This window comes from Haliotis rubra, unplaced genomic scaffold (assembly GCF_003918875.1).
Source record: "Haliotis rubra isolate DU_JTF1 unplaced genomic scaffold, ASM391887v1 Scf88, whole genome shotgun sequence".
In the NCBI taxonomy this organism is placed as follows: Eukaryota; Metazoa; Mollusca; class Gastropoda; order Lepetellida; family Haliotidae; genus Haliotis; species Haliotis rubra.
In genome coordinates this window covers 362,112-389,188 of record NW_025767612.1, presented here as the reverse complement: position 1 = coordinate 389,188, position 27,077 = coordinate 362,112, and the positions used below count along the sequence as shown (strand labels likewise).

General features: G+C 41.5%; 1 protein-coding gene across 1 annotated transcript in view; it reads right to left on the bottom strand.

Moving 5' to 3' along the window:
- The window catches only part of LOC124263404 (cytoglobin-2-like), a 53,844-nt gene extending 27,153 nt beyond the window's left edge, over positions 1-26,691 (bottom strand). The window contains exon 1 of the mRNA XM_046698021.1: positions 26,143-26,691. The gene's annotated coding sequence lies outside the window, so the exon portion shown is untranslated. The remainder of the gene's footprint in view (positions 1-26,142) is intronic.
- Positions 26,692-27,077: the final 386 nt, after the last annotated feature.

The following is a 27,077-nucleotide window of genomic DNA, read 5'->3' as shown; positions in this document are numbered from 1 at the left end:
TGACAATCAACTAAGAAATATCTGAAAATCAACAAGGTAGCACTTGACTATCAACAAGGTAACATCTGACAATCAACTTGGAAACATCTGACAATCAACTAAGAAATATCTGAAAATCAACAAGGTAACATTTGACAATCAACAAGGGGACATCTGACAATCAACTTGGAAACATCTGATAATCCACAAGGTAGCACTTGGCAATCAACAAGGAAACATCTGACAATCAAATAGGAATCATCTGACAATCAACAAGGTAACATCTGACAATCAACTAGGAATCATCTGACAATCAACAAGGTAACATCTGACAATCAACTTGGAAACATCTGACAATCAACTAAGAAATATCTGAAAATCAACAAGGTAACATCTGACAATCAACTAAGAAATATCTGAAAATCAACAAGGTAACATCTGACAATCAACAAGGGGACATCTGACAATCAACTTGGAAACATCTGACAATCAACAAGGTAACATCTGACAATCAACTTGGAAACATCTGACAATCAACTAGGAAATATCTGACAAACAACAAGGTAACATCTGACAATCAACTTGGAAACATCTGAAAATCAACAAGGTAACATCTGACAATCAACTAGGAATCATCTGACAATCAACAAGGACACATCTGACAATCAACTTGGAAACATCTGACAATCAACTAAGAAATATCTGATAATCCACAAGGTAGCACTTGACAATCAACAAGGAAACATCTGACAATTAACTAGGAATCATCTGACAATCAACAAGGTAACATCTGACAATCAACTAGGAATCATCTGACAATCAACAAGGTAACATCTGACAATCAACTTGGAAACATCTGACAATCAACTAAGAAATATCTGAAAATCAACAAGGTAGCATTTGACTATCAACAAGGTAACATCTGACAATCAACTTGGAAACATCTGACAATCAACTAAGAAATGTCTGATAATCAACAAGGTAACATCTGACAATCAACAAGGGAACATCTGACAATCAACTAAGAAATATCTGATAATCAACAAGGTAGCACTTGACTATCAACAAGGTAACATCTGACAATCAACTTGGAAACATCTGACAATCAACTAAGAAATATCTGAAAATCAACAAGGTAACATCTGACAATCAACTAGGAAACATCTGACAATCAACCAGGTTACAAATGACAACCAGACAAATTTCTTCTAATAATCAACACACTACCATCTGCCAATTGTAAATATCACATCTGATAAATCAAGAAGGTAAAATCTGTCAACCGGCCATGTCACATCTGACAATACGGTGACACATGGAAACCACCAAGGTGAAATTTGAGAATCAGAAAGGAAACATGGGTGCTCCATTGGTTAACACATTGAGATTCTCCCCGATTAGGATCCTTAGCCTGTGTACACCTTTACCCTTGTCTTCTCACCGCATGCTTACACGCCTTAGGGGGCGATGGGGTAGCCTAGTGGTTAAGTGGTCGCTCGTCACGCCAAAGCCCGAGTTCGATTCCCCACATGGGTACAATGTGTGAAGCCCATTTCTGCTGTCTCCCGCCGTGATATTGCTGGAATATTGCTAAAATCGGCGTAAAACTGAAGTCACTCACTCACTTAAACGCCTTAAGACATGACACATGTCATCGGTTCCTAATTGCCTAGATCGATGCTCATGCTGTTGATCACTGGATTGTCTGGTCCAGACTCGATTATTTACAGACCGCCGTCATATAGCTGGAATATTGCTGAGTGCGGCGTAAAACTGGACTCACTCACTCATTGAAAAGATCATAGACCTATCTGAATATTGAATACGTCCTTTTAATCACCCTTTGTATGTGAGTACGTCATGTTTTTATAAGTGTCATTAAAAAGATAAATGATCAATTTATCTATTCAATAACCCATATGTGTGTGTTATCAATGTTTTTTCTAAAATATTTGACATCAAAGTTGATGAATAAATTAGGTTTTTACTACAATAGTACTTTTTTCCGGTACTTTTTTACCGAGGACTTTTTTTCCGCAGACATTTTTTCCTACAATCTGCAACGCAGGACTGCAAGATTAAGCAAACTGTACTCATTGACCTATTCAAGTAAACTCCTATATATTGTCAGACAGGGTCCATGACGGTAGAGTCACGCACAACAACGTCTGAACAACAGACTGGTTGGACGCGAACTTGGCGTAGGGTGAAATCCGATATTCCATCACGCACCGTCAATACATGCAGCCCATCTCTGGTTGCTAATGGTCCTGAAACAGGAAGCGTCCAATCCTCCATGAGGCAGGCATGTTTTCACCAAGGCGACCACGTGGTGGCCCTGTAGCAACACATTAACGAGCAAGACGGACACCGACAATTTCGTAAACCAACACACGAGATTGCAACATTCATTATTCAAATCCTATGGAGACTAGCCGATACATATACCTTAAGAGTTGTTTCCAGCAGTCCCGATAGTGTGACATATGGAATACTGTTGAATGTGGTTTCAACCTAATTCACCCGCACACACACTGGATTTACCTGTCAGAAGTATTTGCTGATTTAAAGTTGGATGCATATTTGAACACATGCTCCACCCATGGCTATGCATGGCTTTTTCCTTTCTCTATTTAAAATATATTTTGATAAACACGACCTAAAAACGCCAAAGGTTTGGTTTGTCTGTTGTTTAACGCCGCACTCAGCAATATTTCAGATTTGTGGGATACATTTTTCTACATGTTCTCGTACATGTGAGCCGATGAGGTAAAGGGACAACATGTATAAAGACAGGAACTTCTTTACAGTGATTTTCGAGGGCAGTTAACACGACAGAAGAACCATTAGTCCTTTAACATATTTATCCGCTTTTTCGACAGATCAGTAAATGAAGTCCACCTCTTGTCCCATGACATAGTACAAAGCACTATATCCAATTTCAAGAATGTAGATCTCTAAACGACAGATTCCAAAAACAAACAAGTTTCGATTCTGGTGCGCCCGTACCCTTGTAATACGACGCGACTGATCAGAGTTGGCTGCAGTGTGTGACGTGTAACTGCTCTGAGTGTTGATCACGACATCTACCACTAGTATTCTTCAGTCCCAGGCTTAACATTCTATGGGCCGCCTTGACAGTTTTGTAACCTAAAACCTGATGCAGTGGTGTGACGATTCATCGAAACGCATCGATGCATCGATTCATGGGCTGCCGATACAGTGAATCGATACAAAGTTTTACATTGTCGTAAATCCCGATACGATACTTCAAATGGGCCACAATACATCGATGATTAACTTTGAATATTGCCGAATCGCGATATCTGTCAAGAAAAAAAAAAAGACTTACTTTTGTTTGATGATTAAAATATTTGCTTACTTATTTTCCCTTCATGAGTACACATTTTCTCGGAAATTCTTGCCTCAAGAATTGTGTCAGACATAGCGCTCGCATGTTATTAACATTCACAAGTCCGTGTATAAACTTGATTATCTCGTTTTTGAATGAACATTGAAAAACGCTGGCGGAATTAGACGAAATACTTTAAATGTTTTTGTTTTGATCTTAAGGTGTTTTACAGTTGGTGTTAGAAATAAAGATTTTAGTATCGTGATACGTATCGTATCGCCACCCTTATATCGGGATTCGTATCGTATCGCAGTTTCAGTGCACAATACCTTGGCAATATATCGTCGTGACTATAATTTTAGTATCGTGATGTATCGCATCGCAGGTTGTATGCCAATACCAGCACTAACCTGATGACGGCATTCATTCAGGTAAGGGAGATAACCTGACTCCAAAGTGCATGAAATAGTTCAACAAAAACTGAAATGCACAAACAAACCTGAAACTTCTTCGATTGGGACAGTAGACACTATATAATAATACAGTAGCCCCAGAAAAGCTCGAAGCACATCAATAGGGACAAAACCGTTCTACATCCATAAGAAATCTCTGCTGAAAGTAAAGTCGATTGTACAAATCGGACTAAATCTTGAGCATGTGTTTATGTATCAAATATGGATGAACCTCGTGTTGGCGATAAGGTGAACATATCCCCCTACAAGGAAAACAAACATAAACACTAGTCAATTGTTCACTTGAAAAAAAACCCACAAAAACCACGGGAACGCCCGGTACATGTCAAATTAGGGAATTGTATCGGGCATCAGTTTTGTCACTGATGCATCATTGGAAATGCCCTCCACCTGTCTGCCATAAGACTTCTGAAAGCGTTCCTGAGATCATGTAACCCTGTAACCTTCATCGAAGAACTTCAGAGCAAGAGTCATATGACGCTCTTTGAAATCTTGATAGAAAGTGCATGCTCGATTGTACCTCAAACGTGGACATGTAAAGACCAAAAGCTCGGGCTGTTGGAATATTGCTTGACATGAAGAAAGGTTGACTATTGGATAGTTGAAGTCACCCGTCTTGTGATACAGCCTTGAAGAGAGTTATTGTTTGTCTGGGTGTATAGATCTCAGTATAAACCACACGAAGTGGTCTCACTGGTCTCTTTTATTTCCAGTTCAGTGAGTGAACCAGTGGAAAGGAATTGGCTATTTGATTGTTATTGAATGATTAAGGATTATCGATATACCTGAAGCGTTAGTTACATTTCCTCGCCAAATTATCTTGTTTGATTTTGCCAACCCGTGCAGAATTTCTGACTACTACGCAAAATAAAACATTTAAACATACAGATCTCAAGGAGGGCAGCACAATTGGTGCCCATGGGAATACCTATTTCTTGTCTAAATGTTTTACTTTCAAATTTTACATGGATGTTATCAATGAAGTCTAACATGTCACTGATAGTTTTCTCAGAATGATTACACCGACTTCAGATATCTGTATTGTTGGTTGAAAATGGAAATGCTCTTGCCTCACTGTTAGCCCAATTCCAAACACTACGACTCATCTTTCTAGTCATGTACAAGGACTTGGACCATTTCCCAGATGTAGAACCTCACATTCATAATCAATCCCGGACAGAGGCCCTACCCAACCACATCAACGTCCTCCAGACTCCCAAGGCTATTCCCAACGTCAATAATGTACACACACATCTACACCTATAGATCCGTCCACGTACTTGCTTTGTGTGGAGACATCACTCCATTCCGGTGAGTCCGGCTGAATGGCTGGTCTCCGGACAACAATAGCAACTTGTCAATGATTTAACAATTCAAAGTCGATCATGTTGGAAGGCACACTTGAATATTCCCGTCAACGTGTGATCGTCTTTAAGGGGATTACTTCAAGGACGTGGCATTAAAAACTTTACCATGTGTTCGGAAGAATGAAATTGCAGCTTTTAAGACAAAACACATTATCGAGCCTACTTATCGGAGAAGCCTCTCTGCAGCGTGATGGGGTTGCAATTATCACGTCGGAAGTGTAAGTTGGTAAAAGGGCAATTCAAATGTGATGGCGGAGGCAGAGATGATGAGTAGTCAATGAACTGCGGCGGAATTTGGGATGTGAGATGTCGCATTATTTATAATTGTTGCGAAAGTCGGAAAAAATGTCAGATTTGACAAATGAGGGGCATTGGGTGACAATGAGTTTCAACCATTTTCAGGTTGAACTTGAGCGTATTGCTCACTACAGCCGTGTGTCTGTGTATCTATGTGTGAAGAAATAAGTAAACATATGAAGACCTCTCTCTCTCTCTCTCTCTCTCTCTCTCTCTCTCTCTCTCTCTCTCTCTCTCTCTCTCTCTCTCTCTCTCTCTCTCTCTCTCTCTCTCTCTCTCTCTCTCTCTCACACACACACACACATACACGCGCACTCACTCACTCATTCATTAATTTACAAAAATAAGGGTACATACGTACAGTCTGTCAACTGAACCTTTGGGACTGTTTTTTTCGCAAATATCTTTTTGTTATTCGTTTCAATATGGCCGCCATATAGCTGGAATATTGCTGAGTGCGGCGTAAAACTAAACTCACTCACTCTCGTTTCAATATGTGTACATGTACCTTCATGTTTCTCCGTGACTACAACAGACCTACTTTTAATGTCATGGTGATCGCCTATTATAAATGGGAATCATGTTGGTTCAAAGGTGATACAGTGTGTGTATACCCATGATGGCAAGCCTTTACCAGTGGCAGTAGTGGCATAGTAGACACACGCCCGTTGATAACTGTTCACTCAGTGTCCAGCAGAGGTGAGCACTTTGCTTCCTCCACTATCAGTATCTACAAACATTGGCCCACGTAAATACACAGTGTATTCTACTCGTATACATAATCTGGGCGACACCTCAGTCAGCCATTGTTCCATGTAATACGCTTGACCGTTCCTATGTTTAACGATTTAGAGGACACGATGGCGGATACTGTATGTATGAAATATTCATTACTGTATACGGGTAACGACGGGGTATGTAGACAGACTGAGTGCACACCATGTGGAACTCAGTGTCTCAGGGGTATTGCTGGTTTGTAGACATAGATCCTATTGTTGGGTCGTACCTCAGGTAAATGGTACAGAAATGGATCGTACCTCAGGTAAATGGTACAGAAATGGATCGTGCCTCAGCTAAATGGTAGAGAAATGGATCGTGCCTCAGGTAAATGGTAGAGAAATGGATCGTGCCTCAGCTAAATGGTAGAGAAATGGATCGTGCCTCAGGTAAATGGTAATGGATCAGAAATGGATCGTACCTCAGCTACATGGTACAGAAATGGATCGTGCCTCAGGTAAATGGTACAGAAATGGATCGTACCTCAGCTACATGGTACAGAAATGGATCGTACCTCAGGTAAATGGTACAGAAATGGATCGTACCTCAGGTACATGGCACATAAATAGATCGTGCTTCAGGTAAATGGTACAGAAATGGATCGTACCTCGCTACATGGTAGAGAAATGGATCGTAGCTCAGGTACATGGTGCAGAAATGGATCGTACCTCAGGTAAATGCAGAAATGGATCGTACCTCAGGTAAATGGTGCAGAAATGGATCGTACCTCAGCTACATGGTACAGAAATAGATCGTGCCTCAGGTAAATGGTACAGAAATGGATCGTACCTCAGCTACATGGTACAGAAATGGATCGTACCTCAGGTAAATGGTACAGAAATGGATCGTACCTCGCTACATTGTAGAGAGATGGATCGTACCTCAGGTAAATGGTGCAAAAATGGATCGTACCTCAGGTAAATACAAAAATGGATCGTAGCTCAGGTACATGGTGCAGAAATGGATCGTACCTCAGGTAAATGGTATAGAAATGGATCGTACCTCAGCTACATGGTACAGAAATGGATCGTACCTCAGGTAAATGGTACAGAAATGGATCGTACCTCAGCTACATGGTACAGAAATGGATCGTACCTCAGGTACATGGTACAGAAATGGATCGTACCTCAGGTAAATGGTACAGAAATGGATCGTACCTCAGGTAAATGGTGCAGAAATGGATCGTACCTCAGGTAAATACAAAAATGGATCGTACCACAGGTAAATGGTACAGAAATGGATCGTACCTCAGGTAAATGGTACAGAAACCGAGACACATCTCGTCAGCTTCTGCCATGATTGATCCAAACATGTTTAGTTTACTTGACAGGTCTATGTCGTCTTGAAAATTATAACAAAAGCAAAAATCGCACAATGATCAAATTTAGATTTACTTTCTCTTGATGAAAATGTCATGTCAGACATTAAGTTCATAAAGACGTTGCGTGAGAGGTTATACGGTAGTTTTGTTACTGCAGACGAGCGATGAGTCTATACATGATGTCAGTCATGCACCTGGTAACAAGGTTTTATTTCAACTTAATGTCAGAGGGCTTAATAGAGTGTCTGTGACCTTTCACTGAACAAAATGTCACATTCTATAATTCCCTGAAGTAAATGCCGTTTCTTGTAAAACACGGACTCCAGATAAAGAGGGATAGCTCGACAGGTACAGTTGGAATGACATTGAAACCAGAATTGTCATAACACGTAAAGGGGATTAGACACTAAGGTTTGTATTGTCATAACTTGTAAAGGGGATTAGAGGCTAAGGTTTGTATTGTCATAACTTGTTAAGGGGATTAGAGGCTAAGGTTTGTATTGTCATAACTTTTAAAGGGGATAAGAGGCTATGGTTTGTATTGTCATAACTTTTAAAGGGAATTAGAGGCTAAGGTTTGTATTGTCATAACTTTTAAAGGGGATAAGAGGCTAAGGTGTGTATTGCCATAGCTTTTGAAGGGATTAGACGCTAAGGTTTGTATTGTCATAACTTTTAAAGATGATTAGAGGCTAAGGTTTGTATTGTCATAACTTTTAAAGGGGATGATTAGATTGTCTAACTTTTGTATTGTCATTGTCATAACTTTTAAAAGGATGATTAGAGGCTAAGGTTTGTATTTTTGAAGTTAGACGCTAAGGTTTTTTTAAAGATGATTAGAGGCTAAGGTTTGTATTGTCATAACTTTTAAAGGGGATTAGAGGCTATGGTTTGTATTGTCATAACTTTTAAAGGGAATTAGAGGCTAAGGTTTGTATTGTCATAACTTTTAAAGATGATTAGAGGCTAATGTTTGTAATCTTCAATGACGAGCGAACCAGCCAGTAGAGTCGGGTTCTGGTTCTTCCAATACCTGGCTACATCGAAGGTTTTCCTTTACCCTCAATACATAAGTTAGTACGGAAACACCTCATGCTAATAATAACTGGGTGATCTGTCTTTGTGCCATTGTGATGAGTTAGTGAGTTTAGTTTTACGCCGCTTTTAGCAATCTTCCAGCAATATCACGGCGGGGGACACCAGAAAGGGGCTTCACACATTGTACCCATGTGAGGAATCGAACCCGTGTCTTTAGCGTGACGAGCGGACGCCTTCGACATTAGGCTACCCCACCAGTGAAGTAATGGTTGTATAAGTAAAGAATGAGCTTACCTCCAGTTTATTATGATGACGATACCGTAGCAACATTACATCAGTTTTCATATAAAATCAAATATGGATTTCTGTTGCTGCACGTATGTGAACAGAAAGCAGTAATGTGAACACGGTTCCCAGTCTACCATAAAGACATGTATATCCGACCCATTATATGTGAGAGCCGTTTGTGACGCTATTGACTAATCTCTTTAGTGCATATTGATTTCTCATTATCCCAATGCGAAACCAGCACGGAGGATTAACAGAATTGATTGACCAACATTGGCATGTTTTCCTAGGGTAAGTGATAAATTGGTCTTTTTTTTAGCAGACCCTATTCAGCAATATATCCACCTTTTCTTTCGAAAAATTAGGTGGAATTTGAACAATAGTTGGTTGCATGGAGATCTGATCTGGTTTCGAAAACATGCTTTAAATTCTAAAATGTATTTCACGTATTTTGGTACAAGAACATGGAGACGATCAAACAAAAGCATTTTGAGACAAGGAGGTGGCGAGGATCAAACAGAAGTATTTTGGTACAAGAACATGGTGACGATCAAACATAAGTATTTTGGTTCAACTGCAGATTTAATCGAAGGGGTATCCTAGTGGTAAAAGCGTTCGCTCGTCACGCTGAAGACCCGGGTTCGATTCCCCACATGGGTACAATGTGTGAATCCATTTCTGTTTTTTTTTTTTTTTCCAGCCGTGATATTGCTGGAATATTAGCGTTGGAATAAAAGCGGCAATATCGCGTTGGACCAGCGAGGTGGATCACAGGGAATAGCATCTGAAGTTTTACACTAAGCTAACATTAATATGTGCCTTTATTGGAATAATATATTCTCAATCTAACGTGCAAACACTGCTAACCAACTTCAGAATGCCCATCAGTTGACGTATTACTGAAACTGGCAAAATGGACATAATATATGAAAGAAAATGAACAATTTCGTTTAAATGTAGCGTCGAACTCTCTCGACAGATGTCTGTTCCTGATCACCAGTATAACTGCAGAACAGTGTGTATGAGTAACGCCGGGCACCCGAAATGTCTGATGTCAAATATCAGTGACGTTCGTGTGCTTCACTAAATGAATGTTTATTCTTCTGTAAGTAGTTCTAATGTAAATCAATATTCTGTCTCTAAGTACTAATGGACAACAATGCACCATGTTCTGTTCTGCCTAATTTTATGTTTCTGAATGAAACAGAGTCTTTGAAGAAAACACTCTAGCAAAAACACGAAATGTGAAAAATGATTAATAAAAAAACTTATATTTGTTAAACGAAATTCATAGGAGAAAATGCTCTATTTTGGTATGTGTAATTTTGCAAAATGAGTGATCATCCGAGCAGATTGCTGTGCGTCCTCGTCATATGCGGAATTTAGTGCAGGTAAGTCAATGGCACCATCCCAATCCAATTACTGATCTCAAGGTAGAAACAGCAAGTGACCTTATTACCACTGCAATTGGAAGGAAAAAATAGAAGCTATTACTGTCAAATCTAATCAATTGTTGTCTGGCCGCTGATAAGGACGGTAATCCATCAGAGGACTGCTAATCTGTTCTGAAGTATCTTCTAATAAAGACCACATTCCAAATAATTGGGTCTTGTTTGGATACCGAAGATACGCAATGAAAATCACGATGAAACATGAAGGCAGTCTCTACAGTGGTACGTACGTAGTCATGGACGGTCTAAGACAATGTGCGACTTTGTTTACATATAGTACTCAAGTAAGCCTCTGAGAGCAAGTCACGATTCGGATTTTTTAACGTTGATAACAGGCATGCTAGGCACCCGAACAGAGTCGAAGGCAGCAGAGGCAACACAAGATGCAAGGGAGAGCACACCTGTCAACAATACAAAGGTAACGTAGCAGCGGTTGTAAGCATCCCGATCGAAGACACCATAATCACCGTAAGCATCCAGTAAAGAAGGTACAATATAAGCCAAGCAAGCACTTCATCAAAAGTCGGGAAACTCACTCAAACAAACAAACACTGTGAACAACGCAAACTTGACTTACAATAAACGAAAGCACCCTATAACTCCAATAAGAGCAACGTACACACACAATTAAATCAAGGTAATATAGCAATGCAAGCACCAATTTAAATCATAGTCAATATGAGCAACGAGAGCGCTCAATAAAACCAAGACAATATGAGCAACGACAGCGCCCAGAAAAACCAAGACAATATGAGCAACGACAGCGCCCAGTTAAACCAAGACAATATGAGCAACGAGAGCATCCAGTTAAACCAAGACAATATGAGCAACGAGAGTGCCCAGTAAAACCAAGATAATATGAGCAACGAGAGTGCCCAGTAAAACCAAGATAATATGAGCAACGAGAGCACCCAGTTAAACCAAGACAATATGAGCAACGAGAGCATCCAGTTAAACCAAGACAATATGAGCAACGAGAGTGCCCAGTAAAACCAAGATAATATGAGCAACGAGAGCGATCAATAAAACCAAGACAATATAAACAACGAGAGCACCCAGTTTAACCAAGACAATATAGCAACGAGAGCGACCCATAAAAGCAAGACAATATGAGCAACGAGAGCGCCCAGTAAACCAAGGCAATATGAGCAACGAGAGTGACCCATAAAACCAAAGCAATAAAGCAAAGCAAGCACCCATATATATCATAGACAGTATGAGCAACGAGAGCGCTCAGTAAAACTCAAAAATATGAGCAACGGGAGCGCCTAGTAAAACCAAGACAATATGAGCAACGAGAGCACTCAGTAAAACCAAGACAATATGAGCAACGAGAGCGCCCAGTAAAACTAAAAAATATGAGCAACGGGAGCGCCTAGTAAAACCAAGACAATATCAGCGACGAGAGCACTCAGTAAAACCAAGACAATATGAGCAACGAGAGTGACCCATAAAAGCAAGACAATATGAGCAACGAGAGCGCCCAGTAAACCAAGGCAATATGAGCAACGAGAGTGACCCATAAAACCAAAGCAATAAAGCACAGCAAGCACCCGTATATATCATAGACAGTATGAGCAACGAGAGCGCTCAGTAAAACTCAAAAATATGAGCAACGGGAGCGCCTAGTAAAACCAAGACAGTATGAGCAACGAGAGCGCCCAGTAAAACTCAAAAATATGAGCAACGGGAGCGCCTAGTAAAACCAACACAATATGAGCAACGAGAGCACTCAGTAAAACCAAGACAATATGAGCAACGAGAGCGCCCAGTAAAACTAAAAAATATGAGCAACGGGAGCGCCTAGTAAAACCAAGACAATATGAGCAACGAGAGCGCTCAGTAAAACCAAGACAATATGAGCAACGAGAGTGACCCATAAAACCAAAGCAATATAGCAAAGCAAGCACCCATTTATATCATAGACAGTATGAGCAACGAGAGCGCCCAGTAAAACCAAGGCAATATGAGCAACGAGAGTGACCCATAAAACCAAAGCATTATAGCAATGCAAGCACTTCATGAAAACCAATGCTATATAGCATCACAATCACCCCCCTAAAGAGGCAAAATGGGTAATGCAAGCTTCAAGGAAACGCAAGGCTTCCAAGACACCCATATGACCTTCCAAGTGACCTAGTTCAGTGTTCCACAAAAAGCCAGGAGACACAAGCAACCTGCCGAGGTTAACGCCAGACAAACAAAGGATGTAACCCATGAACCCCAGGTATATTGATAACCACTAAGCCTGTTATATCCTTCATCATGGACTAACCAATTCCTGGAACCAAACATCATGTAACCCTAATCACTAGTCATCACAGGTTTGATTTACGATGAAAAAAACATGGCTATTCCGTTAAAGACCAGATCTGTACACATTAAAAAATGAGAACAAACAAGTTCCCGAGAAATCGAATTCGAAATCACTACGCAACAGCCTTTGGTGACACTGCCAGCCCCGACAGGCTGTGTACTTTATCCGTACATGGAGTCCTGACACGATTCCAACGACCGGACATAGATCCGGTTATGCAATGACCGTTATCTGCCCTGTAAGACGCGATAACGCCATGGAACTGGAACAAGAGGGCTCAGTGTCAACGGTCCAATTAGGCCAGGACAGATGAGGAGTGAGATGGGATGTAAATTCAGTGGACAGTGTGTATCATGGCGTGTCAGATTAATGTGAGAAGAAGTTACACCGGTTGTAGCTGAGTACCAGTTTCTGAGGAACACACGAGCATGGGTGGGGCCACGTGGAGGGAAATACAGTGAGTGAGTTTAGTTTTACGCCGCACTCAGCAATATTCCAGCTATATGGCGGCGGTCTGTAAATAATCAAGTCTGGACCAGACAATCCAGTGATCCACAGTATGAGCATCGATCTATGCAATTGGGAGACGACGACATGTGTCAACCAAGTCAGCGAGCCAGACCACCTGATACCGCTCGTTGCTTCTTACGACAAGCATGGGTTACTGAAAAACCCGGATCTTCACGAGTCTCAGGGAAATACAACATGTTGTATATACACCATCTAAAGGGATATATCTCCAGTTGGTCGATGCCCTTGATAGAATGAGTAGGTGTAACGGCATTTCGCTTCAGTTACCTGAAGGTACATGTCTTTTTATAAAACCCACGAGCACTGGTACTGATCCGAACTTAAACATAATGAAAGAGACTTGGATTCGAACCCACATTTTCTGGTACGTTTAAGCGTGTCAACTCTAAGTGAATTGCTCAGTTTTCGACGACTGTTTATTTCGGACTCCGTCTGTTGGACTGTTGGCCATTGTCAAAAATATATACCGAAGTACAAAAGAACTTTGACACCCAGAAAACATATTACAACCCATGATTCATTAACCCAGGAACTGGTTTACCCAGTCATCAGAACAGATCACGCTGGATGAACGACGTTCTCGTTAACTTCTTAGAGTGGAATTTTTAGAAGTTGGAGAGTCAAATAAGGACAAACTTCTTTATTCAGGTGATGCGACGTTTCGATACAGATTCTTGTATGGATACAGATACCTGCTTGGCAACGATACAAGAATCCGTATCGAAACGTCGTATCACCTGAATAAAGAAGTTGTTCATCCACAAAGTTTGTCCTGATGTCCTCGTTATACAATAGGCGATGATTATAAATGACTCACTGAGGTACATTTTAACTGCTCAGTCACAGCACATTCCGGAAGGATATCACGTAACAGTGCCAGAAACGTCTAGAAAGGTCACGAATAAAAAGCGAAAATATTATAGATATTCCGATAAAACTATTACCCCGTTGAAGCGGTATACGTGTAATTAATTTTCCTCAGTGACGTATGCCTCTCCTTCAAGAGCTGTCAGCCCACATGACTCGCCCTAACGGACGTAGGGATGAGACAACGGAAAGTGGCTCAGCTGTTACTTATTGCTATTTGGCTACAATGCATTCATTGGCCATTAAGACATAAAGTCACCAGATTAGAACTGCAGGTTGTGATATCGAACCAAGCACGAGCCAGCGGATAATACTAGCAATTCCTTAGAGGTAAAGTAACTGAGCGGGAACATTAATAATAGCCTCACAAGAAAAACGATGCTAAAATCCGAGATTAGTGTACGATTCTAGCCATATCAAGACCACCTGTTTATGAATCACTACCAAATAGTGACACCGCCTGGTGTTCGCCAAAGGGTAAGGGTGTCTTTCCGAATTACTGTGTATACGGGTTAATTTTCGAAACTGGGATTTGACAGTATATATTCTGCACTTTCCTTGTACGGACATGTATAGAGCTTTGGCTGAGTATCGGCCATAAAGTTTCCGTGAACAACAGGGTACTGAGACTTAATTTGCTCAAATTTAATATGAACGTGCTCAGCCCCACGTTGGGCGCCAATGTAGCGGCCATTACCGTATAGGAATTCGAACCACGGACCTTCTGATCCGATGCTGGACGCCTTGTCCACATGACCAAAGAGGCTAACCCCGTCAGCAAGCTGACACGGTAAGGATGTCATCTGTGGGACGACGCCACAGACTGCTACATACTCCCCCGTCAACAGCAGCTGCAGGGTACCGAGACTCCCGTGCTGGGATTCGAACCACGGACCAAAGAGGTTATGAAAAGAACAAAATGACATGGTAAGGATGTCATCTGTGGGACGACTCCACGCCCTCTACAGCTATTTCAGCACCACCCGCTACCACCGTACCCCATCCACACACTCACTTCCTACAACCATGCTGAACCATATTGACGCCACGACCCCCTATCACCATGCTTGAGCTTATCATTTGTGACAGAAAGCACACGTCTTCAACGATATCGCATACCTAATGTTCTATTTGTGAATTGTTTAGTAACCATGGTAATTTAAATTAGACCGCAAATAAATGGCATTAAGATCTCGATGGAAGCTTGCGTCGGGAATGTAAGATTTACGCCTATTATTCAAAATAGAAAACGATAATTGCTTGTGTCTTCATTTCGCCCCAAGGGTACACGGAACATCCAGCAGGTGATTGGTCAATCTAAATTAATCCCTGCAACCCGAACAATGATGCAACCGTGTGCAGGAATCGTTGCACAGAATGTATGACATAGCAAGATGACGATTTGATTATTAAAACATGAGCGAAGAGAGTCAACCTGGGTTGATCAGATTCAACCTGGGTTGATCAGTGTTAACCAACGAGATCTCAGTGCCGTACCCAAAATAATACGCACTTAACCCCCTGGATGCCGAGTTTGTTTCTGGCGCACATTTTCATAAAGTTTGAAAAGTGAACGTTGCCCGAGAATTGCGCTCACTTGGTCCTGGATCTACGTACGGCTATAAAATTACACAGAAATGTACAATATTAGATTTCCTATCCGATGGTATAAATTCAAGTGCAAATACATCGGCGGTTTAAAAAACAGAATGTTGTGAATCGCGATTTCGTAATGTGTCAAAAATGGCGACATTTACGATGATTCCTATTTTGAAAGGGCAATTTCAGCACTATTGCTGTGCCTAAGATACTAGTGGATGGTACTGAGAAACAGGGAATATCGCACAGAATTCGAAGCTGTGAAGTGAGTGTATTTGTGGGCGTGATATAGTTAGAATTAGGAAACTTTAGATAAAATACAAAATGGCTGTCATTACAGTTAGAACAGCCATGTGCACTACCACTAGTACTGATGGCTAAGCTGATCAAGGAGAGGTAACAGATTGTTTTATGTTTAACAACACACCCACTGTGCATTTTATATTTAATGCATGTAAACGACAAGAAAGGTCAAATATCTTACAGAACCTCAAACAGAAGTTTAACACTGTTGTACAAGTTGTGATATTGATTCCAAAATGTTTATATCAACATTCAATGAATTACATTTTTCTGACGCCCCTCACAATACATATATCATGTCTATACTTAGTTAAATATATTACATTCGTGACTGAACCATGGATAAAGCTGCAGTATACTATGGTTATAACGAACTCAAAGGGGTCACTCATTTTAGATCGTTATAACCGAAGTTCGACATACGCATTTCCACGAAAATATATACTAAGTGGTCGGGACTGAAAAAAACCCCAGTTCTTTATAAGCGTGTTCGTTCTAAACGTTGTTTACTGTGAATGCTTAAAGCGAGGTCACTGCGCCCATGGGATTCGGTAGGAAGTTGGCAACTTTGCTCAGTCTAAATGTGGCGCAAATGAGTTAGCAAATGCCGGTGTGGTTTCACTGGTCAACCAACGTCTACCTGGGTTATCATGGTCAACACGAACTCATCCAGATCGTCCAGGGTCTTACACTAGAACGCATGGCCCTTTTCATGGTGATCGCTTTCTCGTCTCGGGATATCGCCTCCGAATTTAAAGGCGAGAAAGCGATGGCCCTATCTGGCACCATACCTTTCAGAAGCAAAAATCATAGGATGAGGATCAGGTGCGGGTATCACGGGCATGGTGCTGGCCTTCTGGGAATCCAACCCAGGGTTATAGGATCCTGCTACGCATAAAGGAGGCAACTCAGTGCGTGTCAAAAACGCATCTCACCAGGGCAGAGATATGCAAACAACATTAATTCCTAATGATATTTAACCAAATGGACAAATCAATACGTCTAAGGCATGTCTTGCATACAAGGTAAGAATCCATCGTTCGCCACACCCGTCGACGTTGTCGTAATCAACAGCTGTGACGGCGTTCAGTGGTCGATGATGGTTCTCGGCGAAAAGAGACCAGGTAACGCCTCTGGCAGCAACACAAAACTCCGACGACAGCACAACACCTTCACGTGAGCATCCACAGCGGATGTACGTTATGTGATATACTGTTTGAGAAGCTTCCTGTATAACAATAAATTTCACCGAGTCATTGAGTTCTATATTGATGTCTGAGGTATTATTTAAACTGTAGTTCCCTGTAACACAATCGTGAGTTGGATACGATGGATAGATAGTCAACGAAACAGAGGGGAAATGTGTTATTGTCGGGTAGATAATTCCCTGGCTGACAATTTCGCTGAATAAGTGAGTGAGTGAGCAGCGAGTCTTGAGTTCGCAAAGACAATTTTGGAACCAAAATCATAAAGTAAATAAACATCAGGTACTGACACGTATCCTCTCAGATAGGATTACAGCACAACGTCATCATAACACAGTGACCACGTTATATCACCTTTGGTCTGATCATACTGACTCCCCGTGTACAATGTGTGAAGTCCACTACTGGTATCCCCTACCGTGATATTGCTGGAATATTTATATATTACAAACAAAAAGTATGGGAACAACCTAAAATTTGATAGTCATAAATAAACTTAAACGTGGTGAAGTCATTTATACTCTAATATATATATATATAAAGGTAAATACAACTTTTTTGTGTGCTTAATGCTGAAGAAGTTGTGAGGCTTTAATACTGTCTGTAGCTTCTTTTTAAAGGACACGTTGCCACAAGCTTCATGAGAAGTCTGTCTTCAAAATAGGCTGTTTTGTTTGGGCGTTTGAATCAAACATGGTGCTGGTGTATTTCAGCATCCTTGTTTTTCGCTGTTTTTGACAATGTTTCATTTCACTCAAACTCAACTTATATTGAATCAGTTGCTTCACTGCATGTTCCAACATGTCGTTTAAAGTGCCCATTAAGCACACAAAAAGTTGCATTTAGCTTAGAGTATAAATGACCTCACCACGTATAAGTTTATATATAGCTATCAAATTTTAGGGTGTTCCCATACTCACTCACACGTATTGCCAGGAAGTGATGTGTTTACTAAAAATGACAATGAGGCGTAAAACTAAACTCACTCACTCACTTACTATAGAACGGGTTATTCAAACCCAGATAACGCAAATTGCAAATTAGACGCTATTTCTAGAAATGTTTGTATGATTCCATTTATGACGATTTGCATTAGGCACCTCAACAGCGTTGTCTACAAATCCCATAGTGCCATTACCACGGTATAGATCCCATGGGAGTGAGTTGTCCGTCCGTTACTTTACCACATCTTCCTCTCTGAAGTGCAGGCCTAAATGGCCTTGGTTGAATCAATGAAACCACTGACCACACACAAAGCAAACCGTAGTGGCGACAGATACATGATCTAGCCATGCGTGGTTTTTCACGTCGTCCATCATTTTAAGGTTGGACGAGGTCAATGTCGCTGATACAAAGACGTCAAAGCTTGTTAAATAAATAGACCTGTTTAAAGTCAGCGTGAGGTTTAAGCAGAGATATCTGGCGAGCGAGTGAATTGGTGTTGTTTTCATCAGTATACGAACGTTGGTCTACATAATGGTGTCCTTGTTTTGTATAACAGCGTAGGTGGGTGTCCGGTTTTCGCGTTAAGGACTAACGTCTGTATTGATTTATCATCTAGAGCCACGGATCTGACAGGACAGATCTGAAATAATAGCACATCAGCGCCAGTACAAATGAACCTTGCCGCAATTGGTCCGCAGTACTACATTCTGGAATAGGTCCGCAGTACTCCATGCTGGAATAGGTCCCCAGTACTCCATGCTGAAATAGGTCCCCAGTACTCCATGCTGGAATAGGTCCCCAGTACTCGGTCCCCAGTACTTGATGCTGGAATAGGTCCCCAGTACTCCATGCTGCAATAGGTCCCCAGTACTCCCCGGTATGCTGCAATAGGTCCCCAGTACTCCATGCTGCAATAGGTCCCCTCCATGCTGTACTCCATGCTGGAATAGGTCCCCAGTACTCCATGCTGGAATAGGTCCCCATGCTGTACTCCATGCTGGAATAGGCTGCAATAGGTCCCCGGTACTCCATGCTGGAATAGGTCCCCAGTACTCCATGCTGCAATAGGTCCCCAGTAATAGGTCCCCAGTACTCCATGCTGCAATAGGTCCCCAGTACTCCATGCTGGTCCCCAATAGGTCCCCAGTACTCCATGCTGCAATAGGTCCCCAGTACTCCATACTCCATGCTGCAATAGGTCCCCAGTACTCCATGCTGCAATAGGTCCCCAGTACTCCATGCTGGAATAGGTCCCCAGTACTCCATGCTGGAATAGGTCCCCAGTACTCCATGCTGGAATAGGTCCCCTCCATGTACTCCATGCTGGTCCCCAATAGGTCCCCAGTACTCCATGCTGGAATAGGTCCCCAGTACTCCATGCTGGTCCCCAGTACTCCATAGGTCCCAGCTGGAATAGGTCCCACTCCATGCTGGAATAGGGTCCCCAGTACTCCATGCTGGAATAGGTCCCCTGGAATAGGTCCCCAGTCTCCAGTCACTCCATGCTGGAATAGGTCCCCGATACTCCATGCTGGAATAGGTCCCCAGTACTCCATGCTGGAATAGGTCCCCAGTACTCCATGCTGGAATAGGTCCCCAGTACTCCATGCTGGAATAGGTCCCCAGTACTCCATGCTGGAATAGGTCCCCAGTACTCCATGCTGCAATAGGTCCCCAGTACTCCATGCTGCAATAGGTCCCCAGTACTCCATGCTGCAATAGGTCCCCAGTAATCCATCCATGCTGGAATAGGTCCCCAGTACTCCATGCTGGAATAGGTCCCCAGTACTCCATGCTGTAGGTCCCCAGTACTCCATGCTGGAATAGGTCCCCAGTACTCCATGCTGCAATAGGTCCCCAGTACTCCATGCTGGAATAGGTCCCCAGTACTCCATGCTGGAATAGGTCCCCAGTACTCCATGCTGCAATAGGTCCCCAGTACTCCATGCTGGAATAGGTCCCCAGTACTCCATGCTGGAATAGGTCCCCAGTACTCCATGTTGAAATAGGTCCCCGGTACTCCATGCTGGAGTAGGTCCCCGGTACTCCAAGACGGAATAGGTCCGCAGTACTACAAGACGGAATAGGCCCCCAGTACTCCAGGCTAGAAGAGGTCCCCGGTACTCCATGCTGGAAGAGGTCCCCGGTACTCCATGCTGGAAGAGGTCCCCAGTACTCCAGGCTGGAAGAGATCCCCGGTACTCCAAGCTGGAAGGTCCCCGGTATCCCCGTTGGGATCGAAAAATGATTTGTTACGTAACAACATAATGCATTATGTGAATATTCATTGGTACTGTGCGCCATCGTCAACAACGGCATGGGTGGTCGATGTTCATGCCCTGGCTCTCCGAGCCTCGCGGCGCCTGCTGTTCACCCAAGGCTTCCTCGCCAAAAGTATCATTAACAATCCGTCTAAAAACGACTGGAACATTGCGGCGTAAAACAACATACATTCAAATCATGAGGATCGACGTCGTAACAATCCGATCACTGTATGCAAACACAGCACGTACGTCAATGCCTCATATTTCGGTCAGCCGTAAGAACAACGTTACCACAGAACGACTTTCTTTGTCCATTATCAGAAAGCAACAATAAAACCTAAAAACACTATAACAGAACTTGTCAATACAAAAAGGAACCTGGCTATGGTATACGACAAAAGGCTCCATGTACACTGTGCTGCATACTGAAGGCACTATTTGCTTACTAATCTCTTTACAATGGTAAACACCAGTTCCGATCTCATTAGTCTTTTGGTACCCTCTGATCTCTAATAATGCTGACTCGTCACTTCAAAGAGGCAATAACATCAAACTGGATTTCAATCATTACTGATACACAAACCAAATATTTGCTTTTGTCTCAAATCGACGAGGAATCGATGATAACGGGATTGATCTGATTGGAAAGTCCCGTGCAAGGCTAATGAAAACAGAGGCCAGTTATATCAGTTGTTATCGACGTAGATGCATCTGTATAACCGCCCATGCGATCAAAATACCTGACGGTCCACCAATGCTTGATGGAAAGGGCTGTTCTAGTCGATACTTCGTGTTATGTCTAATTTCGATTCTAGCAAGGTTAATTATCATTGACACAGATGGTTGTCTCATTTTGTCTCTTGGGCTGGTCAAAAATCGTATTCGATGCAGGCAAACATATCTTTATGTTAGAAATCGCAGTACCTGTTAGGATTCTTGCAGCTGGTTTCCACTACTCGTATATAAGGTGTAATCGGATGTAACGAATGATTGAGGCCTGAGCTTTTTCTAATTAACCTTCATCAAAATGGTGGCAGTTAAAGTCTTATTTTGTGAATCACTTATGTGGCATCGCACGTTTACTGTTAAACATGTTCATTTTCATATTCACTTTCGGTTTTAGTTGGTTTGTTCGTGGTTCGTTCTTCGGTAGTGTCGTTCGTTAACGCTCCATTCAGCAATACAATCGTCCGTAAGTAATCGAATCTAGTCTGTATTTTTCTGTACGGTAATGTAGGCCATAGGCCCATGATTACGCCAATAGTTACAAGCTTTCCCTTGGGGGATGTATAACAGATACCTACAGATGTACAATCAGGAGGCTGCGGAGCGTTTTACATTTGCATAGTAAATATACATAGAAGTGTTTCTAATAACTTCAATATTTGTGGATGACATAAGCATATTAAATTTATGTAAAGATGGATATTTGTAAAACTTTTCTGTAATAGATCTAATTCTTGAGTCATTATACCCAATTTACTTTGGCTTGTTAACATCTCAAGGTCGGACACAATATGTCATTGTCATCAACCAGGTCTGCGATACAGGGACGAGATGATTGGGCCTCATGTGCAGCCGTTCATTCAAGGACAGAGACGTAACTCTTCACGCTCCAGCAATATACTGCCCGTCCACATGTCGCTCGTGTTGTGACAGATTTCCTGACACAGCAGAACATTCCGGTACTCCCTTGGACCTGTCCCCTATCGAGCACGCTTGGGATGAAATGGAGGGACGTTAACGTCAAGCCCAGAATCAGACAAGACGTTAGCTGACTTGGGACAAGCGTTGGTTTACACATGGATCAACATTCCCCGAGCTTTCTTCAATCGCTTAGTGTCGTCTATTTGTCGCCGTGGTCAAGCCTACATCAACGCCACTGGTGGACACACACGATGCTGAATTTGTGAACTGACTTTTGACACCACGTCCTTCAAGGGTGTGTCACGATGCCTAGTATCAAATCATACAGATTTTGATCTTATCCTGTCAACAGTTAAACAGTGATTAGGGAAAACACCGCAAATCACGTTAATATCTTTTTGCATTAAAAATGGCATAACATCAAATAATGCACAGTTACTTTATTCCATTAGTATATACGACTACCTGTCCACTACCAGTCCACTAATATGACCATTTCTTATTTGTGAGAGCGTCCATCCTATAAGTCACGCTAGTCGTGTACTGACCTTAAACCTCCATTGATCAATATGGCATTCTCTGGACGATAACAAGATTCATTAGTAGCTAAACGTAAAGGATATGACAGGTCATCATTATTAATGTGCACATCTATTTACACCTACACGTGACGACCTGCGTGGAATATTGCTAAAAGCGGCGTAAAACCAAACTCAGTCAGTCGTGACGACCTGCCCAAGAAACATATACTTATTACAAATCATACAGGTGAAGCACAGTTTACCAATATACCACTCAAACGTTGGTAAGAATCATGTTAGATGACATAGGAAATTCATGTGGCAGGTGTATTTTAGTGTAAATATATTATTTCAATCTTCTTATTATTCTCTCCTTTTAGCTATGCTATCATTAGGCACTTTAAGGGTTAAAGCTTTAGAGCTTGGCCTCTCTCACTAATTGCCAAAGCCATAAGGCTTCTCGGCTGATTGGTCTCACTAACTCCATGCACAATTTCACTCATTCTGCACTGACTCTTTGCCACATAAAGACAGCTTGGACAGACGCACAGTGTAACATTAAGGTTAGTATTTATATAATTAAAGTAATATTGCATTTAATCCTTGCAGTATCTTTATAATAAACGCATATCTATTTACTATCATTTAAATAGGTATTATATAGCATGTAAGTGTGCTATATGTATTTATGCTAGCTTTCCAATCCTAAGCTATAAACATAAATAAGTATCACTAATATATTCTTATCTTTACTATCCCTTTCGCTGAATGTGTGAGATGAGAGAATGTGTTTTAATATAAGTTGCTATGTTTTAACTATGATTACTATAAGTGTAATTATCAATATGTGGAAGTAATTTTATGTTTCTACTCCACATTACATTGTATATTATTTATCATTTAATATTATTTACAGCAGATAAGTCCCCGTCCATAAGACTGGTGCTGTGCCCGATTGGTTTACACCCTTGTACCACCCACAGGGTATGTGTATATGTCTTTTTATATCCATGTATTTGTATATAGTACCATCACGTAATGCGTGGTGACGAATCGTGTACATTATCATTACGACTAATGCGTAATGGTATATTATTATCTATCTTGTGTGTATTGCAATGTATGTATGTGTTATCATTACGTTATGTGTACTGATGTAATATCATAATTCTAATATTCCATATGTGTAATAAATAATCGTATTCATGCTTTGGTAATTATCCATATGTAACCAGTGTATGGAAGTATATGTATCTTGTATGAATTATGTGTGATGTATATTATATTATTATATTTATTATTACAGGGTGTCGTTTATCGTTCATCAATCTCTCATCCTACCAAATAAACAACCTCACACCCCAGCAGAGTGTTGGTGATCTATGCCCACGTTGACCCTGCTATATTCATCCTATAGATAAAGAGTGAACAACGATTGTGTAACTCCTGTTGGACCTCAGTTTCATGAAGAACGGACGGAGCCATGCGGTCACGAAAACGTTGCCTGAAATCCTCCGTTTCGATTTATCGCGACAGAATCGTTGCACAAGATCATATGCAACCGGAGACTGCAACAGCGGAATGCACGTGTGCCCTCTCAGCGTCCAAGACGTCATTTAAGAATTCGGCATATGCTGAGGCATGCTTGAAACTGTTACGTTGCAAACGTCTTTGGTGTTGATGAGCAGGACTCGATATCATGCGTTTGGATCACTACCCAGCGACATGCAAGTGGACGACAGCGTTCGTCCACACAATGACCCTGGAAGGACAGCAGCTTTAAAGTTTCAACTCCGACGCTGCGTAGACGTCTCCTAAGGCTGGTCTCCGGTCACGGACGGCAGGTACATGTGGATTCAGTTGCAGATCGCGCTCTTGGGACGCTCTTACCTTCCGGCAAATAGAATGGATTTACTGGAAAGTGAAACAACCCAGACACTTTTGGGGAGCATGAGACGACTACCATTGTACAAAATATAGCCCGTCCTATCGACCTTGACCGTCTTGCGACTACTGAGAGTTGTATTTTTGTCAACAATGAAATTGTTTCCAACGTTTTGGCGTTTCAGTTTGGACAGATACCTTCATATGATCTGACATGGTGACATGTTCTTCGTTTACATGGTGTTGCACAAAACAACGGTTGTTTGTTCATGGACATGTCATCTACATCATATCTTTTAACATGGTTATCCTTAGCAAACTTTGAGTAGTATCGAGGTTTAGTGGTCGCATTCGAGAATGCCATAAGGTGACAAACTGGGTTAATAGCTCGCAGCAAAAGTGTAATAATATGTAATAATGTAATAATAATATTCTAAATATATACATGTACCATTTATGTGATATATACCAATATAGCTCAGCACCATTAACCTTGATAAGGATAAGCACAAGCACTTAAAGTATACAAACACTCCGCCACCCTTAAGTTTGTGGACAGTGAAAGCGTTTGATGTTGATCGACATTATGCTGGAGTATTTGCGCTCTAATTGTCTTTAAAAGACGTCCCTGCTGCTTCTACTTAGCCTGGTACGACGTCCACAGAAATCCAGGAGATCGTTCTGATGTAGGGCACGGTTTGCCCTTGTGTGTTGAGGTCTAAGTGGTGACATGTACATACAGAGAGAAGATCGTACCGACATTGGCCTCGGTGTGCCCGACTGTACTGATGTTGAAGTGGTGGTGTCGATCGTAGTTGTATGTTTTACCCGTTCTGAAGTAAGCCGTAAATTTCAATCAGATACTCTTCTGATCGACTTTCTCGTATCCGATAATAAAAAAATACTGTCATAGTACCATAGTCTTAGATGATGAGCAAAGGATCCTAATGGCTATTGGTCAGTTATGTCTCTATATGTCTCTGTTTACATTGTTACTGAGGGTAATAATCATTTTATAGACCTGTAAGATAATTTGCATTAGCAATATATATCCAACTTATATGTAACATGTTTGGTCAGTGCTAGATTAACATGAACACGGTTTTAGTTTCCTAAAACAAAAAAATCGATATTGGGATGGTAGTACTCGGATTTTGTACAGAGTCCTACAACAGTACCATACAGGTGCAAAACCAGTATTTTATTCTAATTAAAACTATGAACCTAAATATTCTGTTTTTACAACAAAAGTGCCTGTATTGTATTTCTATGGGTAGCAGAAAAGTTATTTTTCCTCTGAAGTATAATTTTGTTTGTTAAAAAATATCTGAGACAATTATTTTTTCGATAAAATCTCCCCAGTACTCCAATGCCCAGCCCCACCAGCGTTGTTTCATCAATACACATATTATACGCCATTTGCTGTAATACAAGAACACAATGCAGGTTACAATGCTGTCTCCGTTTAAAATTCGAACCCGAATTTTCTTTATTCCATTAAAACACCTGACTAACTTGGGTACACCTTCTGCAGACTCTGCACGATGCCTAATCCAACAATGTTCATCAGCAATGTCCTGGCCTGGGCAACTGACCATCAAACCTGATCATGGTTTTACCACACATCATTGCAGCTCGAGCAAAAACTGTACACCTATCAATTTCTTCGAGTCAATCAGATTATGAAACACAAAGCTGTTTAAAAAGCATACCTACCTGTCTCTGATGAGAGCTGCAGCTTCCACATGCTGCCGTCTGCCTTGTATCGTGTCGTCTGCTCACACTAAAGAAACTCAGATCTAGATCCGAGGCCTCGGTCGATAAGTGACAGCACGGCGTGGAACTGTGTATACGCACGTCTTGCAGCTAGGTAGTCACGAATCTCCACGAGATGCACGTCCGTTCCAGGTGGAACCATTCCTATGTATGCCACTACATCTCAATGCATGTGCAACACACCTTCGTGTCGACTCGGTATTCTCCGGGATTAATTCGTCCGTCGATGACGAATCTTCGGTGACTTTGTTGCCTTCCGGTATACACTAGGTCCCCAGTACTTCATAGCTTGTAAACATATAGGATGGGGTGTTTGTCAGTGTTATGCCTGGTTTAGTGTAGTCACTCAACTGGAAAATGTGCAGATCGAAAACCGGTTCGTATGATCAAGATTCGATTACTTTAATCTCTGTCCTATCTGTTATATCGCATCTGTGTCGTAAAAATCACTCACTCATTCGAACTAATATCCACCTTAAACTATGTCTACCTGTCGGACCAATGAGGCAGGCTGCCACATCTACTTACACGAATCTATGTCTCTCAACGCTCAGTTCTCATATTTCAATTAATTATTTGAGTACTGTTGGGTCCTCGCTAATCGCCATATTGCAAGCACCACACACAGGACTCTACGAGCAGCTTCCTATACGTGCCCTCCAGGGAATCCAGGAGTTCAGGATGTACAACTGATGACGGAGTTCAATGCCAGCAAGTAGGCGTATGTTCTGTCAGTGTTTTAAAGTACATTGTGGTTGTGGGGGACGTTTACATATCTAACGCATCAGTGGCCATCACGATGTCCTGCAATTTCCTGTTTTGACTTGTTCCACATGTTACGGTGTTATTTTGAAGTAAATGCTTGACTTGTCTAT